This window comes from Odocoileus virginianus, chromosome 12 (assembly GCF_023699985.2).
Source record: "Odocoileus virginianus isolate 20LAN1187 ecotype Illinois chromosome 12, Ovbor_1.2, whole genome shotgun sequence".
Classification (NCBI taxonomy): Eukaryota; Metazoa; Chordata; class Mammalia; order Artiodactyla; family Cervidae; genus Odocoileus; species Odocoileus virginianus.
In genome coordinates this window covers 8,605,635-8,625,695 of record NC_069685.1, presented here as the reverse complement: position 1 = coordinate 8,625,695, position 20,061 = coordinate 8,605,635, and the positions used below count along the sequence as shown (strand labels likewise).

The window sequence follows — 20,061 nt, the reverse complement described above, 5'->3', positions numbered from 1 at the left end:
CTCGGGGTGAGAGGTGTGCAGGCTGCCCTCTTGGCTGCTGCCCCTCTGTCTACTCCGCTACCTCCGATTTCTTCTTTCTTGTGTCAGGCCATCACAAATTGACCAAAAAGTTAGCTAGCCAAATGCCAGCTTCCCCTTCTTGAAGAAACCCCTCATCTTCTCAAATGATTCATCTGATGCTCTTTAGTCTGTTTGGGCTACTCTAACAAAACCCCACAGACTGGGTGGCTTACAGGTGGCAGAATTTTATTTCTCAGCATTCTCGAGGTTGAAAAACCAAGATCAAGTCACCTGCAAATTTGGTGTCTGGTGAGGTTCTACCTCCTGGCTCATAGACTCTGTCTTTCACTGCGTCCTCCTGTGCTAGAATGGGTGAAGTAACTCTCTGGATCTTTTTCACTAACCCCATTTGTGACCTATTCACCTCCTGAGAACTCCACTTCCAAATAACATTGCACTAAGGATTAGGTTTCAACACTGGAGTGTTGGGGGAACACAACATTCATAGCAGTGCCCCGTCTTCCTAACCCTGTCCCAACTTAGTTAAAACCCCTGTCCAGCTCTTTGCAACCCCGTGGACTGTAACCTGCCAGGCTCCTCTGTCCATGGGATTCTCCAGGCAAGAATACTACAGTGGGCTGCCATTTCCTCCTCCAGAGAATGTTCCTGACCCAAGGACTGAACTCGCAGCTCCTATCCTGCACTGGCAGCTAGATTCTTTACCTCCAAGCCACCTGGGCAGCCCCAAATCCCTTGGTGGGAGAAGCAAAACCCAATGTCATGCCATGCCCCCTCCCCGCAGTGAGCTGACAGCTCTCTACTTAAAGATGTCCTTCTCTTTTTTCACTATCTTTTGCTTGTATGGACTACAGTTTAGGTCTAGGCAAGTGTTTCTCAAACCTTTTTTCCTTTTTTAATTTTTATTGGAATGTAGTTGCTTTACAGTGTCATGTTAGTTTCTACTGTAAAGTGTATCAGCCATGTGTATAAATGTATCCCTTCTTTTCTGAATTTCCTTTCCGTTTAGGTCACCACAGAGACTGAGCATGATTCCTCGAGCTATACAGTAGATCCTCATTCGTTATCTATTTTATACATAATGTCAGTAGTGTATTTACATCAATCCCAATTTCCCAATTTATCTCACCCCCCCCCACTCGGTGTCCATATGTTTGTTTTCTACATCTGTGTCTCTATTTCTGCTTTGTAAATAAGATCATCTATGCCATTTTTTTCAGATTTCTCAAACTTTAATATGCACATGAGACAGGGAACTTATTAAATGGGAACTTATTAAAATGACAGTTTTGAACTCCGTAGGTCTCGGTGTGACCTGAGATTCTGCATTTCTAACAGGTTTCCAGGGGAGGCTGATGCTATTGGTTTCTGAACCACATGTTGATGAACAAAGGCCTAGTTATTATGACTGATTGTAGTCAGAGTGTTTTTGTTCCTTTTCCGTAAGCCCCGGAGGACGTGGTAGCCCTGACGGCTGACTGCACCCCTGTGAATATGGTTGCAAGTTCTGGTCCTTGGATTGGGGCCTCATTGTCCACTTCAGTTGACCCCAAAGTTTTTCTGGGTGTGTTCTTTCATATGTATTAGTACTACTTCAGTTCATCTTCACATAAACATCAGTGTTATTACCTCTCTTTTGCAATTGAAGAAGCAAACTGTGAGAAGTTAAATGGCTCATTCAATCTTACACAGCTGTGCACTGTGTTGGCCAAAAAATTAATTCAGGATTTTCCATAACATCTTATAGAAAAATGTTGAACTTTTTGGCCAGCCCAATATATAAAGCCAGTAAAACAACAACAACAACAACAACAAAAACTTTAGTTCTGTCTCATCTCTCTTCAACTCTTTTCCCCAAGCGTTATTCTTAGACCAATAAGTACCTCACACTTTGATCCAATTTTCCCAAAGATTGGCATAGAGTTTCTTCTTGGTAATAAGAAGAAAAAGGAGAAGGCAAACTGAAATTTATTAAGTGTTTCTAAGTACCAAGCCCAGTACTGAGGACTTACTTTCAATATCTTGTTAACTTTTACATCTACCCAAAGAGGTTACTATTAGTATGATTTAGATTTAAAGAAGTTAAGAAAGTAAGGAAGTTAAGATTAGCAGTATAAGCTGCTTCAGTCCAAAGCCCAAGCTGTTAGCCATAACCCTGTGTCATGGTATATATTGCTACAGAAATAGCTTTAAGGTTTTAATCCCAGAAAAGTGATAATTCCCCTGGGATGCAGAAAGAAGTAAGGCTAGAGAAGTGGCTATTAGTAAGATAATTCTGCCAGTTATAATGAAGAGATTTGCCCTGGTTATTTGGAGTTTTCTATAAACTTGCAATGGACCTTCACAGAGACACAACTATCATTTTTTAAGATCTGAACTACTGCATGGACTTAAGTGTTTGTCATTTCAGGAGCTGGTGTTCTTGGAACTATGCATTTCTGGATCTCCTGCTAATTTGTAGTATGAGTAGGGGTTTGTCCTTTACAAAATTATGAGGTCTTTTTCCTCACTTGTAAACTGTATAAAATCCTCATCAAATTGAAGACCAGATATCCCAATAGCCTGGGAATGTGAGGTGTGGGGAATTTAAGTGACCAAGAGATAATTAATCCTGGGGCTTCACTCAGAACCCGGGTCTCCTAGTATGCACTTCTGGTGTTATTCAATCAGCCTGTGGAATATCTCCCTTTGCACATGCTTTTGGGGTCAGAACCTGGTCACTGTGACCTGTTAAACATCCTTCAAGGGAATGCGTCTCTACTCTACAGTTGGGCAACTTTTGCTCTCTGAGGCCAGCTCTTGGCCGATATGTGACTTCCTGGAAGACATTAGGGGCCCTCAGCACTGGGCATAGCCACTCCTGGAAACATGCAACATGAGCCTGCTCTTACTGTGTACCTATAACTTGTGCTCGGGCATCCTTTGCCTTTAATGAGATTTTGCAGTGACAGGATTGGAACAGATTGCTGGCGTTATGGCAGCCAGGATATTGTCAGGGGGAACTTGGCAGTGCTCGTAGGTGTTATGATGCTGGCTCTTTGCTCAAGGGCAAGAATATCGAAGGGAAAATTAGAAATGAGACAGAGAGTGAGAGGTAATGTCAGAAAAGTTCAGAAGATGATCCTGGTAGCAGTGAATACACTGGAAATTTTTTGAGGTTTACATACTTTGAGTGCTTGGTGACTGAAGACATAGCCAAGAATTGCTTCAGTCATATTCCTTCATAAATCTGCATAATAATCTCTCAGCGGGGATTTGGTGAAATTACAAGTATTCATTTACTAAATTGGGTTCAGTGTCTGTATCATGCACACCATATGAATATTCAGTTCAGTGAATGCTTCCCAAGCTATGTTGAAGTTAACACATAAGCTGAATATAACTCAAGTAGAACTCAAAATTGCGTGCTTATTTTAATCTAACAGAGGTCCTAGTGTCTTAAAGAATTGGACCCATCCTCACCCCCAAAATGTCAATTAATACTTAATCTAATAAAACAAAATGTTAAGTCGTTTCAGTATTTGTATCTGATTTTTGGCATAAAGTAGTTTTCTTTATAATAGAGGATTAGGATAATAATGCCCAGGGCTATGAATGGTTCCTTAGAACACAGTAGCAGCTGCCAGGCAGATTCAGGAAGAATGTTTAATTACAATGCTCAGTAATAACAACAAAGGAAAAGTTCAATGAGAAGAAATGACTATTATGAGACTGAGGTCTGTATTGAGAAGAGCATTTTTCCAGACCATAGACATTGGTTATAGCTGAAGTTGTCTTGGCAGCTGATGGATGATTTACCTTCAAATGTGACCATTTTTCTTCTTAAAGCAGCTCAGTTGACTTTCTGAGTTAAGGATACAAAATTACTTGTATTTCCAAAAAAATGTGTTTTTTTTTTCCCTCAGAGAAGAGTTGATCACCTCTCATTCTGTATAAGGAAAGAGCACTTAACTAGGAGTCAGGCACTCTGAGTTCCTGTCCAAGACTAACAAACCTACTGTGAGGCCTCAAACAGCTAATTCATTTCCCTGCCTGCGTGCGTGCTAAGCTGCTTCAGTCGTGTCCAACTCTGCGACCCCATGGACTGCAACCGCCTGGCTCCTCTGTCCATGGGACTCTCCAGGCAAGAATACTGGGTTGGGTTGCCATGCCCTCCTCCAGGGGACCTTCCCCACCCAGGGATAGAACCCGTGTCTCTTACATCTCCTGCATTGGCAGGTGGGTTCTTTACCACTAGTGTCACCTGGGAAACCCTAATTCATCTCTCTGAGCTGCTTTCAACTGTGAAATTTTCCATGATATTCTGATTATCAACATAGATATATTAAAAATATTCCTTTTGGAACATTCTTGGTCATAACATTTTATTTGACTCTAAAATAAAATCTGATTTTAGATCCATAGTAGATGCTCAAATGCAGTATGTGAATTTCTATTGGTAGCTTTTTAATACTTATTTTATGGAGGATATTATACTAAATGTGCTTCATATGCAAAATATCAGCATATAAGATAGATTTATTATTTTTTTATTTTAAAAAGATTTTTTTCCCCCTTGATCTGTTCTCTGTATCTATGAGCTTGTTTGTTTTTTTTCTTTACATCATTACAGTAGTTTTTGTCATACATTGAAATGAATTAGCCATGGATTTACATATATTCCCCATCCCGATCCCCCCTCCCACCTCCCTCTCTACCCGATCCCTCTGGGTCTTCCCAGTGCACCAGGCCCGAGCACTTGTCTCATGCACCCAACCTGGGCTGGTGATCTGTTTCACCCTAGACAATATACATGTTTCAATGCTGTTCTCTTGAAACATCCCACCCTCGCCTTCTCCCAGAGTCCACAAGTCTGTTCTATACATCTGAGTCTCTTTTTCTGTTTTGCATATAGGGTTATCGTTACCATCTTTCTAAAGTCCATATATATGTGTTAGTATACTGTAATGGTCTTTATCTTTCTGGCTTACTTCGCTCTGTATAATGGGCTCCAGTTTCATCCATCTCATTAGAACTGAGATTCCACTTAATGAGAGATCATAATGCCCTTAAGGTTTATTCATGTTGTTGTAAATAGCAATGCTGCTGTTGCTGCTAAGTCACTTCAGTCGTGTCCGACTCTGTGCGACCCCATAGACGGCAGCCCACCTGGCTCCTCCGTCCCTGGGAGTCTCCAGGCAAGAACACTGGACTGGGTTGCCATTTCCTTCTCCAATAAATGAAAGTGAAGTGAAAGGGAAGTCGCTCAGTCGTGTCTGACTCTTCATGACCCCATGGACTGCAGCCCACCAGGCTCCTCCGTCCATGGGATTTTCCAGGCAAGAGTACTGGAGCGGGGTGTGTAAATAGTAATAGGATAGCTTTATTATTGGGCTTCCCCTGTGGCTCAGACAGTAAAGAGTCTTCCTGCATTGCAGGTAGACCTGAGTTTGATCCCTGGGTTGGGAAGATTCCCTGGAGAAGGAAATGATAACCCACTCCAGTATTCTTGCCTGGATAATCCCATGGACAGAGGAGCCTGGCAGGCTACAGTCCATGTGTTTGCAGTCACACATAACTGAGTGACTAATACTTTCACTTTCAGCTTTATTATTATCTTCACTTTATAGATGGAGAAATTGAAGGACAGAATGCTTAAGTTGTTTGCACAATACTTAAGTAGCAAAACAAATTCAAACTTGACTTTCTCTGACACCAACAACTATGCATTCAGCATTCTTACCTCCTTCCTTTAATATAACTTCTGGATACAGAATAAGCTTCCCGTGTCCATCACTAGTATGTTCTGAGAGAGTTAGCCTGGGTTCTTAATTGAATATGTTACTCATGGAAAGATGTCTAGAGTGAGAGATGGGAGGAGAATGTTGTTTAAAGGACAAAGCCTTGAATTTTAGAGGACCTAGAAGAAGGAGATGCAATGCAATTCAATATCACTATGCTTAGCAGTAATGAACAATTAGTGAGGTCAGTTCTCCTATCTCTAAGGTTGTTACTTTTATATCTCTATGGCTATATTGCAAATATGACAGACACAGAAACACACAAGTATACAAGTGGCACTTGGAAAGATAGTACATGAAAGTGGGTTGCAAATACAAGGCAGAATGTAACTTTACTTGTATCTGTCTTGTCACTTGGGGAAGGTTTTGGAAAGATAATGCAAGGATTTGGGGAAGGAACTAAATGTTAAATCCAAGAGATTTATTTTAGCAGAGATAGTATGTACTGATTAGAAGACATAGAGGTTGCAGCTAGAGAATTGGGTGTGGAGTTGTCTTGCTATAAGACAAGCCAAGTCTGAGGACAAGAATTTAGTAGCAGTTATCAAGAGACATGAATAAAATGTCTGAAAAAAGATTCATCAGTCTGAGGTGGTGAGGTGTCAAGATGCAGTGCCCCTTATAAGGATGCCTCCCAATGGGAATGTTTGTACTTGGGGAGGTGCCAGACAGGAAACTGTGTGCTGAAGTTACCTTAAGGTTATAGCAACTTATGTAGAAAATAAAACAAAATTCCCCAAGCATGAAATTAGAGAAAATATACTTTTCGGTAAAGAAGTTCAAATTTAGATCCTATCAAACATGATAATCAGTTATGAATAAATAGCTATGACTTGCCAAAGCAAGCTATATAGGAAGAAGAATAAAAAGGTCTCCTATAACTAGTGAGAATTCTCAAGAATATTGTGATGGTACTTCTCAGGTGGTCTAGTAGCTGGCACTCCACGCTCCCAAAGCAGAGGGCCCAGGTTTGATACCTGGTCAGGGAACTAGATCACACATGCTAAAACTAAGACCTGGTGAAGCCAAATAAACAAATGTATTTTTAAAGAGTATTTTGAAGATGTAGACAGTGAGATTTATTGTAAGTAGAAAGACCTATAGAATATTATCATATTGGAAAGCAAGCTATGGCAATTGGCATGAAAGGTTTAGGAGAAACTAAAATTGTCAGGGGCAAATTGAGTTGACATAAGCTTCTCCTTGATCCCTGGGTTGGGAAAATTCCCTGGAGGAGGACCCACTTCAGTATTCTTGCCTGAAGAATCCCATGGACAGAGGAGTCTGGTGGGCTGCAGTCTATAGGGTCACAAAGAATCGGACAAGACTGAAGTTATTGAGCATACACAAGCTTCTCCTTGGATATTTTTTACTAGTGTACTTCATTGGGAAAATTGTCATTGTTAAGCTACCATAAAGATTAAAGTGATTCTTTTAAATTCTTAAATTTATAAAATACAAGTCCAGAATTAGAAGGAAGGTCTTTCTGCATTCATAGGAAAAATAGAGAATCATGTACAAATGAAGTTGTCCAACTCATGCTATGTAGAAGCAAAATCTATTCTTAAATAGAAACAATCTGATTCTAACATCTTCATTTTGTTAAAATTGTGAATGGTATTGTGGTAAAGTAAGTATATGTCAGTGTAAATCAGGGAAGAAAGCATAAAGGGATCGCTGGAAAAGGTTCTAATATAGCATTATACTGATGAAGAAGCCATTTCTAAAGCCAGAGGACAGAAAAGGGGACACTCCTTTTGTATTTTGGTGAGCCTCATAAGCATGAATGCAGGTAGCAATCATTGGATATGTACATACCCAGGGTTAGATGGGCCTTCACTATGCTCTGCTTAGCCGGCTAACAGAGCATGGAACTCAGCCTCAATGAGGTCAGGAAGCTATTTATGGTCCTTGGTGACTTTACTTGGATCACAAATGAAGCATCCTCATTTCAGGAAACAACATTCAATAGGAGGTCTGACCTTGTGCAAAAAAAAAAAAAAAAAAAAAAAAGGAATGAACCTGGGAAAATGCCCCCTTAGACCAGAACATTTGCAAGCAAGTTGACTTAGTTTTTGTTTCAGCCAAAGTTTTTAGTTCATCTATAAAACAGATGTTTAAAAAATATTTTGAAAAATAAAAACCAAAAAACAAAACAAAGCAAACAAGATTTTTTTAGGTTTTCTCTCTGGAATCGTTTCTTTTGTTAAGGTCACTTTTTCTGTGGGTATAATCATCAGGTCAGTAAGATGCAGCCATGAAAGATTGCAAAAACAAATGGAATTGTCTGATTTAAAAGGCAACGGTGGTTCATCTTTATTTCATACATTTTTTTTATAATATATTGAATTTAGTGTTAATAAACAATTTGAGGTAACAATGTCTAGACAAAATCATTTTCCATGTTACAGTCTTTCAAATGGAAAGGGCTAGGTGGCATGCCCTTGCCGGCATTCAATAATCCTTTTAATTGTTCTAAAGGGCTACAGCTTTGAGTCAGAGACCTATACCGGCTTCAAACTGTTCATCAAATGCCTTTCTTGGGTTCCAGTTGACTTCAACAGAACTTATTTTCGCACTGGTTTAACAGGAACTGGCCATATCGAATGACCTTGAAAATTAGTTGATGGGGAATAGGTGGAGCAATTTATATGAACATTTTCATATAAAGAGTAGTAAGCAGAAGTTAGGGGCTTCCCTGGTAGCTCAACTAGTAAAGAATTTGCCTGCAATGCAGAAGACCTTGGTTCAATTCCTGGGTTGGGATGATCCCCTGGAGAAGGGACAGGCTACACACTCCAGTATTCTTGGGCTTCCTTGTTGGCTCAGATGGTAAAGAATCCACCTACAATGCAAGAGACCTGGGTTTGATCCCTGTGTTGGAAACATCCCCTGGAGGAAGGCATGGCAACCCACTCCAGTGCTCTTGCCTGGAGAATCCCCATGGACAGAGGAGCTTGGCGGGCTACAGTCCACAGGGTCATAAAAAGTTGGACACGACCGAGCACAGCACAGCACAGCAAGCAGAAGTTAGATGCTTATGAAGGAAACTAAATTACCATAGAAAATTAAAATTGTAAGAAAGAAGAGGTTGAATATGTTGTGATTAGTTGGAAAAAGAATAATGGATTTGATCCTTAGTTTCAAATTTACCATGACTTGGTGATTTAATGACTATTATATATTTGGGGGCTTCCCAGGTGGCTCAGTAGGTAAAGAATCTGCCTGCAATGCAGGAGACCCAGGTTCAATCCCCAGGTCAGGAAGATCCCCTGAAGAAGGGAATGGCAACCCACTCCAGTATTCTTGCCTGGGAAATCTAGTGAACAGAGGAGCCTGGTGGGCTAGTCATATTTACAGGTATTTATTTCAGTGTCTGTAATATGGGAACAATAATTCCATCCTGCCCTGTGTTGGAAAAAAAATGTAAATGGGCATTAGGACCGTGAGATTAAAATGCTATATAAATATGAATAACCCAAATGAAATTTTACTTTTAAAACAGGATTTTATATACAAATAAAACTGAATTTCAGTTGAAAATTTAAAAACCATATAGCAACATACTCTGAAGGAAACATTTTGGGGAAGCTGAGCTTTAATGACTGTGAAAAAAAAGAGAAAAGTCAGTAGATTAATTTTTATCTAAGACATGGTTCTGTTATATCTAAATCCTGTTAGAACCAGTATTTCTAGGAATTTTAAATGACTGTTGATATGTGGGAAGAATTCTACAATTAAGTACATAATATTGTTATTCATTTCTCCATTTAAAAAAAGCACTTATTATGTGCCTCCTATTTTCCAAACACCCTGCTAGATACTGGAGATACCATGGGGAGAAAAAAGGTGATGGTCTTGGCCTAGCCATTTGGAGCTCTGACTTGAGTCTCTACATTTCATGGCATCAAGAAGACATCAAAATACCAGTGATGAGCATATCATGAGAGGACAGAGCATCATCATATAAAAAGCTACCCAGACTTTAATGGTGACTTCTGGACTGTGGACTCAAGGTAAGATGTAGAGTATGGCCGCTGGAAAATTATGGAGCATATTGTTAATGCCTTTTTGTTGGTTGGTTGGTTCATTTTTTCCAGCTGTCTTCAACCCTTAGAACCCTAATGCTGAGAATAGTACAGAAATGAAAAGTCTGAGTTACTCTGTAACTGATTATGTTACTATAAGTGTTATAAGTCTTAGTCACTCTGTGACCCATGGACTATAGCCCACCAGGCTCCTCTTTCCATGAGATTTTCCAGGCAAGGATACTGGAGTGGGTTGCCATTTCCTTCTCCAGGGGATCTTCCTAACCTAGGGATCGAATCTGGGTCTCCTGCACTGCAGGCAGATTCTTTATTGACTGAGCTACGAGGGAAGCCCATAAATAGCTGCTAATCTTGGAGGATTTTGGAAACTTTAAAAATAATTTTTCAGATCCTTCATCTGGAACAAGAAATTAATTAGAGGGGATTGAAGATCACAGAGAGGATCTTCTACCCTCAACTGAGGAAGGCAATCATGTCTACTTGACTTCCAGTAAAATGAGGAGATGCATGTGTACAATTATAATCATCTTCTCTGCTGAGATTAGACTGGGGGTGGGCATGACAAATGCATAGTCTGTTGTTCAGTCGCTCAGTCATGTCCGGCTCTGTGAGACCTCATGGACTGTAGCACCCCAGGCTTCCCTGTCCTTCTCCATCTCCGGGAGTTTGCTCAAACTCATGTCAGTTGAGTCAGTGTTGCCATCCAAATATCGCATCCTCTGTCTAGATCACAATCTGTCTCTGCTTCTTATCTTACTTCAAAGTAGGCACCTTTTAGCTTGTTTTCCTATTTGAAAATTGGGGTAGGTGAGCATGGGGGGTTATTTCCTCTAATGTCTTCTGGTTGTTAGGAGCTTCACATTTGTTCTCATCTCAGGTAATCCCGAGTCCTTCCAGAGAAGACTGAGAGATTTATAGAGTAAGGAAGAACTCTCATGTGCCCATTATGTGCTGACAGTGCTTCACAACGGGTCGCTTAGAGTTAGTGAAGTTGTATAATCTTGCTTGGGTTTTCTTGCCGGTTAATCCTAGTACAATTTACCTCATTAATTTGATCTTAATGAGTTCATCAGCAATGATTTAATACAACTTTGAGGAACAGCTTTCTTTAGTCTTTAATTCGCGACAGTTCCCCTTCTATTTGGCAGTACATTAATGGAAATGGAAAATTGCCTCATTCTAAATGTCAGAATAATACTGCACCAAAAACAATTCAGTCATGTCTTTCAAACCACGCACATATGGTTCATCACCAAATGTCACTGTTCCTCCCCCCTCCCTCCCATGCCCCCCTCCTGCCGGTACCTTCCCTCCATATTTTCTTTCTGTTCTGCTGCCTCTGGTGATCATTGTTTGGATTAAGTTTCTAACATCTTTGCATAAGCTTCGTGTCTCCTGTTGTCCAGGGACCACTGCTCATTGCACTGGTTTTTCCCAGATCCTTGAAGTTGGCAGAGCTCACAGATCAGGTGAACACTATTGCTTTTAGTATAGCAAATGTCTTTCATCTGCTATCAAACTTGAAAGAAAAAAAAGAAGTCTATGTGAAGTGTCTTCAAAATAATTTTGTGCATAATTTTGAGCTGTTTTGTGAAGTTCTCTAAGTAAAACTATATTCCTCACTCTGTCTACACCAGAGCGTTCTTTTCTCTTCTTTTCTCCCCTAGTACTGTGTTCAAGGAAGTTACTCTGCAGAATAAATGCTTTTTTTAGTGAGTATTTTAGTTGTGGTTTGTTGGGTAAACTCATAATGAGGACCCAGCACAATTTCTCTTGCACTTAAAGATACAAACTTTATATTCTAATTCGTAATTCACTAACACTTAAAGGACATTTCAATGAATTTAAAAAATTAGTCTGTAAGCTAAGCTACCTAAAGGCTCTCCATTTTCTTTTTTTTTTTTTATAAAGAGAAAGCTGAAAGGCAAAGCAATTTCCAAAGTTATTGATCAAGCATCAACTTTCATGGGTTAACCTCTAAAGAGTATTTTCAATGATAGAATGATAGTATTTTTCTTTCTGTAAAGGACCCCTTCTTCAGATAATACTTGAAGGAAAATGAAACAGTAAAGCAAAACAACCCCTGCTTGCAATTGTGCATATTTTTATATCTGTGGATTTATAGTGCTTGTCTGAACCTAGATTTTAGAATTTTAATTAATTTATTGGTTTTGATTTTCTCTCTACCATCAAGCTGACTCATCTGTGAAATTATTTTAATTCAAGTAAATGTTTTCTGCAGATGGAGCTTCACTTGCTGAGGTGATCAGAAGGTCCTCAGAGGGTGACCTGTAGTTTTGCATTAGAGGTCAGATCAGAAAGCAAAAAGGATAGTATTAGATTTCTCCTGTGTTTCTTTTCTTCTCTCTGGTGGAAGATATTTAAGAAATTTGCCAGTTTTACTCTGTAGAGACTGTATCATTACTATCATAGAGTTATATATTTTTCCATGATTTATTTCACATCCCACTTTGTGATGGGTCCTTTACATAGGTTATTTAATCTAATTTTCCTGAAAACAGTAAAGCAGGTTTGAAAACAGTTTTCACAGAGGTTTAAAGAGCTGACACTACAGAGATGGTATATATGTGGGATACAAGCTTTTCTGATTCCATGATTTTTCTACTGTCTGTGCTGTTTTACTCTAGAGGAGAAAAAACATAAAGAATCTATTATCCACACTGCTTCATTGACAATCATCAGCCAGCCTTCAGTAGAGGCTAGAGATCCTCAAGTCCTGAGGTTGGCTGATTATTGCTGAACAGTGCCATTGATAAAATATGATTCATTATATTACAACTGAACCATGTCCTGTTCTTTTGCCCATTGTCTTCTATAGTCTATAATAATACAATTAGTCAAATCTTCCTCCATATAATGCCTTCAACTGGTTGAAGACACTACCGACACCCTAAATTGATGTCTCCTCTGGGCAAAAACTTTCCAATTCCTTGCTTCAGGGTCTTTCATAATGAAATCACTATAGGACACAGTAGACCTTACAAAATATGAACCAGCATAGAATAAAAGAGTACTTAATTTTGGCATTATATTTTTTTTACATGTGAACTCAGATGACAGTGTATGTGTGTGCACATGCGCACCTGCATTATATAACTTTAGGATCAAATAAAAAATAAATGGCAACATAAATTTCTAGGAACTGAATCACTATCCTGCCTTTTTGAACCCTATATAAAACTTTACATTCTTTGTATAAGTTTATACACACCAACTTGGCCATCACTGTAATTTTTAGTTTGTGTCTATCATTTTGTGCTTGAATCCTCTCTTTTCCCCCCAGAGCTTCCTGACATCACCACATTTCATAGAACTTTTTTTTTCTGTCTTGTTAGTGAGATAATTGATGCAAATGTCAAATTAGACAATACTTAACAAATTATCTGAAGAAGGGTCCCTTTAAGCGAGTTTCTAGAACTTAACTTCATGGCCTTTCTCATCCAAGTCAGCCCCTCTATTGGCTTTCATTTAGGGTTCCCTGATTACCTGAGCCTTCCCCCAAAATGAGGACTGCCCCCAAGGACTCTGCCTCTGTCTTCAGGTACCATTTAAGCCATTAAGCCTTCTTTTTCTTGCGATCTTTTCTTAGCTTTTTTGTTTCTGAATTTGTATCTGGATGTTAGACTTCATGCCACCACTCTGACATGGGCTTTGTTTTAGGCTCTTTGTGTGTGATATTCGTCTTTGGTTTTACAGCCCATTTGTTCACATATTATTAATTCATAGGTTACGTAAAACACAAAAGCATACTCATTTACTGGGGACTTTCTATGTGTAGCCAAAAATGCAGGCCCGGTACTCTGCACACTTATAAATATACCAAAGCCCTTCTCCCTGGGGTTTCTTTTTAAAGCTGAGTTCAGTCAGTTGTATCATGTGTAGACACAAAGAATCTTCAGATTCCTCTCTGTTTTTTTCTCAAAGTGATTCTAGCAGTTTTCTAAACTGTGGCCCAGGGCTCTTTCACCCACTGTTTTGTTCACAAAAGGTGCTCAATACACAGTTAGGCTGTGGATCTCAACCTCAATGAACTCAACTAGTCACTTCTTATTATCTTCATTAGAATTTAGCGTCTAAACCCTTATATCCATCCTATTTCTTCCTTTACAGAATTGCTACCTTTGGGAAGACACTTGCTTTTTTTCTTTACCTCTTGAAAAATCTTGTGTTTTACAAATTGGGATTCATTTTGCTTGGTTTGATACTCCTTTTCATTGTGATTCTCACACCCAGGGTGACCCCATCATGTCTGCAGATTCTCACCACTTCCACATCACCACTTCTTTCTGGATGCTCAAAATCAAGGATAATTGTGAATAAACTCAACATGTTCAAGATAAGATAGTTTCAACCACATCCATATTAGCTACTACCAGAAAGCAAATGAGTGATTCAATTCAAAGGGGCTGTTCTGAATGCTAATTTTCTTTTTTAATCCAGAAAATAAAAACAGCTCTAACACTTCTTGAGTACCTCCTCTCTGCCAGACACAGTCCCAGTTATGTTCCTATAAGCTATCTTTAAAGTATGTGAAAGACATTCTGGTCATCTACTGTTTTAAGCAAATTGTTTTGTTTGTACAAGCTAATTAGAGAGATGAATGGTAGATCATAAATATTTGGCACCAGTGGAATGAAATTGAACTCTCCTTTTGAATGTTTTAATAAATTTGATTGATTTAAAATTTAAGTACATGTTATTTATATAAATACATGCACATGGTGAGTGCCCAGTGATAGTAAATGATGCCAAAGGTTAGAAAGAACAAACTTTCTGTTTCCTGGTTTTTGCCGTGACCAGAAGAGCATGTACCAAAATAAAACTATAACGTGTCCCGTGATTGTTGTTAACTGGCTGAAACCAGCATGTATCAGAGGGCAGAAGCTTATCCTCATATGCAGTTTTCAGAGCAGAGAATCTCAGGTTACATCATAAATTCTTAAGTACTTACCCACAATGCATACCTTAGGCCTGCTGAGAAGTTTTTCTTGTCAGGTAAGTTCTCTGGCTATAAATAGGAAGGAGGAGTGGACAGAAAGCTACCCTGAGAGTCAGGTGAGATAGATTCTAGTAATTTTTAAATGAATGTTTGTTAGAGTATAGTTGCTGTCTAATGCTGTGTTAGTTAAGGCTGCACGGCGAAATGAATCCTATGCATATGTTTACATGCCTGCATGTGTACATACATCCCCTCTTTTTTACTTCCTTCCCATTTAGGTCTCCGCAGAGCATTGAGCAGAGTTCCCTGTGCTATACGGTAGGTTCTCATTAGTTATCTATTTTATGTATAGTACCAATAGTGTATACATGTCAATCCTAATCTTCCAATTATCCCACCACCCCTCTTTTCCCCTTGGTGTCCATATGTTTATTCTCTATGTTTTTATTTCTGTTTTACAAATGCAATCATCTATACCATTTTTTCGAGTAATATCACAGATGGCTTCCACTGGAGGGTGTGTTGGATTCATTATGATAGACCAGTGGAGAAAGGCATAGGAGTCAGGTCCGACAGGACTAAACTTGCTGGGGCAAAGGCCTGATAGCTAACGTATAATGTCTGCCTTGCTTTCTGCCTTAGCTTCCCTGCTGGCTCAGACGGTAAAGCATCTGCCTGCAATGCGGGAGGCCCTGGTTCGATCTCTGGGTCGGGAAGATCCCCTTGGAGAAGGAAATGGCAACCCACTCCAGTATTCTTGCCTGGAGAATCCCATGGGTGAGGACCCTGGTAGGCTACAGTCCATGGGGTCCCAAAGGGCTGGACACAACTGAGCGACTTCACTTTCTTTCTTTCTTAGTTTCACAGGATCGTTGTGACTAATGACCACAAACTCGGTGTTCGAGTAGCAGAAATGTACTCTCACACAGTTCTGGAGGCTAGAGGTCCAGAATCAAGCTGCCCGCAGGGCCGTGGTCCCACTGGAGACCTTGAGAAGGGCCTTGCCTGCATTTCTAGTTTCTGGTGCCCCAGGCTTATGGCTGAGCGGTGTGATTCCCATCTTGCTCTCCCAGTCAGTACTTCTGTCTTCACAGAACTTTTTCTCTGTCTCTGCATGTCCTTTCTGTCTCTTATAAAGGCATTCCCATTGGATTTGAGGCCCACCCTAATCTAGTATGATATCATCTCTGTTCTTAAGTATGTCTGCAAAGACCATATTCCCCAATAGTGTTACAAAATTCTATTTCGAAACTAGAAATAGGTGTATGTGAACTAGGTTATAGGTGTATGTGAACTAGGCAGATACTATTCGACTAACCACAATATTTAAAGATACTTGGTAACACTTGATTTAGACCAATTTGGAGTTGTTTATTGATCCATGATTCATTTAGGTAACAAAGATTTATTGAAAACCTGGTCTTTGGCAGACCAGTGCCAGGAATGAGGATGCTGCCCACAAAGAAACACGAACCAGAGCTTCATGGAGCTTACAGTCTGGAAACACCCCCAGGGGGTCCACTCAGGTAGACGGGACTCTTCTGTACATGGTTATAAAGTGTTGCTCTCCCAATTAACTTGATCATGCACATGGTTTTCAGCATACATTTCTAATGTAAATTTCTGTATTTATTTATTACATTATTACATGAGCTACTCTACTAGTACATATGTATATTATACAGGGCATCATAATATGACTTTAAAAAGAATCACTATAATAAATATAAATAGGGACTAAAGTTCTAATATTGTCTTTCAGATCTCATCAGTTATTTTATGCGAGTCATCCTCTTTTGCAAGAATGCTGTCTAGATACCTGTTACACTGCAAGTCTTGGGAGCAGTGTCAGAGTTCTAGACGTGTCTTTTGTTTGGAGCAAAATTCCAACCAAAACCAAGGATCCCAGTGGCAAACAGTAGCCTCTGAGATGTTGGGTTTGACAAATGATTTTCCAGGTCTTGGTACCGCCTCTCAACCCTCAAAGGCAGACTGAGGCTCAGGCCAGAAGGAACGAGATGCAAATAAAGGCAGGGACCAGCTGTAAGGATTTAATAATCATGACAAAGGTTGGGAGAAATCTGAAGTTTTTTGCTCTGCTAGGCAAGTGGTACTTGGATTCTGGACAGAGGTCCCAATGGGCTGTCAGCATCAGTTAGGGATGGCTTAACTGGATGGCTTAACTTAATCTGGATGAGGCCGAACTTGAGGAGTGAATTTCTCTGTGTTTGAAACTGGGAAGACAGGGAAATGCATGGGGACACTGCTCTGCTTCTGAGTAACTTGATGATGTATTAAAGAAATTTAATCTCATAAACCTTATTTACCCCGGTAGAATGAAGGTAGTTGTTGGTCGGTCACTAAGTCATGTCCTGTTCTTTGTGACCCCATGAACTGCATCACACCAGGCTCCCCATCCTTCACTGTCTCCCAGAATTTGCTCAAATTCATGCCCATTGAGTTGGTGATGCTATCTAACTATCTCATCCTGTCCCCCTCTTCTCCTTTTGCCTTCAGTCTTTCCCAGTATCAGGGTCTTTTCCAATGAGTTAGCTCTTCACATCTAGTGGCCAAAGTATTACCAAAATTTAACAACACTTAAACTATTTGAAATCAGGGTCTTGGATCAGGAAATCTTTTGACATCTCTTCCAGAAATAAGACAAACCAGTGTAAGATCCCAGTGTCTTTCAGTAAGTCAAATGTTGGCAAGAGAAGGGACTGCTGACTTTTCTAAGGAAAGTGAAAATCTCATACCCTGAGTTGAAGAAGCAGCATTTTTGGGTAAGTTTATTTATTCATGGACCCAGGAGTATCAAGGAGAACATTAAGCTGTGGAATGTTTGCCTAAAGAGGTGTGGTTGATTCATAAGTGAATATCTTTGAAGGAACTTGACAGAACAAACAGATGTAATTGCTGCCTTCATGAATGTTGTGCTCTCTGAGAGCAATGCTGGACAGTCCTACATGTTCGGAGGGGAAGGAGATTTGTTGAGATTAGAAGTAACCAATAGAGTTTATTAAAAATAGACACCAGGGGAATGAATACTGACTTAGTGTTTAGAAGACTTTGATTCTCATCTGTTATCATTGAGTCTATCCATTCTGGTATACCTTTGAAAGTATTTTCTACTCATTTTTAACTATTGTATTAAGCCTTTAAAAACTATCAAAAGAAATTCAACTGTAACATCATATTATGTGTGAGGCTTATTTTTTTAAATTATTAGTTTATTGATTTTTGGCTGTGTTGGGGGTTTGCTGCTTTGCATGGGCTTTCTCTAGTTGCACCCAAGTGGGGCTACTCTTCATGGAGCTGTGCGGGCTTCTCATTTTGCTGGCTCCTCTTGTTATAGTCCGTGGGGTCACAAAGAGCTAGACGCACCTTAGTGCCTAAACAGCAGTACCTTGTTGCAGACCACGGACTCTAGGTGAGTGGGCTTGAAGAGTTTCGGCTGGTGGGCTCAAGAGCGCAGGCTCAGCAGCGCGCGCACAGATTTACTGCTCCACGGTGGGTGGGACCGTTCCAGACTCGGGATTGAACCCGTGTCCCTGCATTGGCAGACAGATTCCCATCTACTGCGCCACCAGGGAAGCCCCGTGCTGCTTATTTTAGGTAAGAAGTGAAATGCCAATATACTTCTGAGTGATTTTATTTGATAAAAATGACAGAATCGTCAAATTGGATGATCAGTGGATTGAACATCAGAAGGCCTGATTCTGCCCTTAGGTCTGCTACTCACTGGACGTACACATTCTGTTTGTGAAGCTAAGTCCTTTTCCCTCTCTGAGGCTGTTTTCCTCTGTTATAAGGTAAACGGGCTATGATGATTTTCTCTTGGTTTCCTAATGAGATGGTCTCTGGTTCTCAGAGTTACTGCTATGCTTTCAGGGTTCCACTAACTGCTTCCAGCCCTCATCTGCCTGGCTCAGTCAGACAGTTCACATTCCATTAATGCTTTCCTAACTAGTGTTTACCTCTGAGAGAGGCAATTGCTCCCTTTTTAGTTACTTCACTTGATGCTGTGTGTTATTGTACCAAACCACGTGGATCAGTCTGGGTTCAGTGCAAGACAGAAAATGCCAGTGATTTCAAGCAGCGTTTCAATCAGGTAGTTGGATTGAACTTAGAAAGCCCTACTGGACTATTGATGTGAAGGTCACACCACCAAAGCTCCTACCCAGAGGTCAGAAATGTGCTGCTGCCATGCCTATTCCCATGGCCATAAAGCTGGTAACTGGGCTCCGTGGCAGGGCGTCCAGTCACCACAAACATGTCTGTAATCTTGCTTACCAGTATCAATAGTGGCAGCAAGATGGTTGTCACTTCATGTTCATTTATAAACTATCATTCAAGTACATCAGGTGAGTCCTGGTTCAGACGTGGAGGCTTAGCTTCAGTGCACATGGGAAGCACAGGGATCCCATTTTCAGTCTCTTTACAGAGAAGGAGGGTGGGATGGTGTTTAGGAAGGCTAACCCAAATGTCTACCGTAGTATGTAAAATGCCTGATATGTTGAACTCATTTATTTCACATGTATGTTCCAACCAGACTGTAAGCTCCCCAAGGGCAGGGGCCGCATCTTAGTAATACAAATACCAATAAATTAGGGAGAAGACAGATGCTCAAAGGATTGCAAGCCATTTGGAAAATGTGTATCAGCAATAAATAATGAGAAAAAACAAAGCTACATGATGGGCTAGTAAAGTCTAGTTGAGAGACAACTCAGGGCTGGAGTGGCTGGAAATCTTTAGAGAAGATACATATCACAATGAGAGTTTGAAGAATGGCAGAATTTGGATGGACTCAAAGACAAAGAAAGATGTTCCTAAGTTGTGGTACCTATAGACGATGGAATATTACTCAGCTATTAAAAAGAGTGAAATAATGCCATTTGCAACAACATGGATGGACCTAGAGATTATCGTACTAAGACAGAGAGAGAAGAATATAGTATGATATCACTTATATATGGAATCTGAAAAGAAAACATGATACAAATGAACTTGTCTACAAAACAGAAACAGACTCACAGACTTAGAGAATGAACATAACGGTTACCAGAGGAGAAATGTGGGGGCAGGGGATGGTTAAGGAGCTTAGGGTTGACAGAAAGGTTTTACATCACTCGTATACCTGTAATTTATATAGTATTATATATCAACTATACATCAATTAAAAAATGGAGTAAAAAAAGGTGAGATGTTCCCATTAGGAGAATCCAATAGTTGGTTCCATGGGTGCCTGCAGCTA

The 20,061-nt window shown here is 40.0% G+C and overlaps 1 long non-coding RNA gene across 1 annotated transcript in view; it reads left to right on the top strand.

The window, feature by feature from the left end:
* The window catches only part of LOC110144850 (uncharacterized), a 242,461-nt gene extending 227,236 nt beyond the window's left edge, over positions 1 to 15,225 (top strand). Inside the window, exons 3-5 of the long non-coding RNA XR_011490583.1 lie at positions 9,619 to 9,814; positions 13,341 to 13,409; positions 15,086 to 15,225. This is a non-coding gene — a long non-coding RNA (uncharacterized lncRNA). The remainder of the gene's footprint in view (positions 1 to 9,618; positions 9,815 to 13,340; positions 13,410 to 15,085) is intronic.
* The last annotated feature ends 4,836 nt before the right edge of the window (positions 15,226 to 20,061 follow it).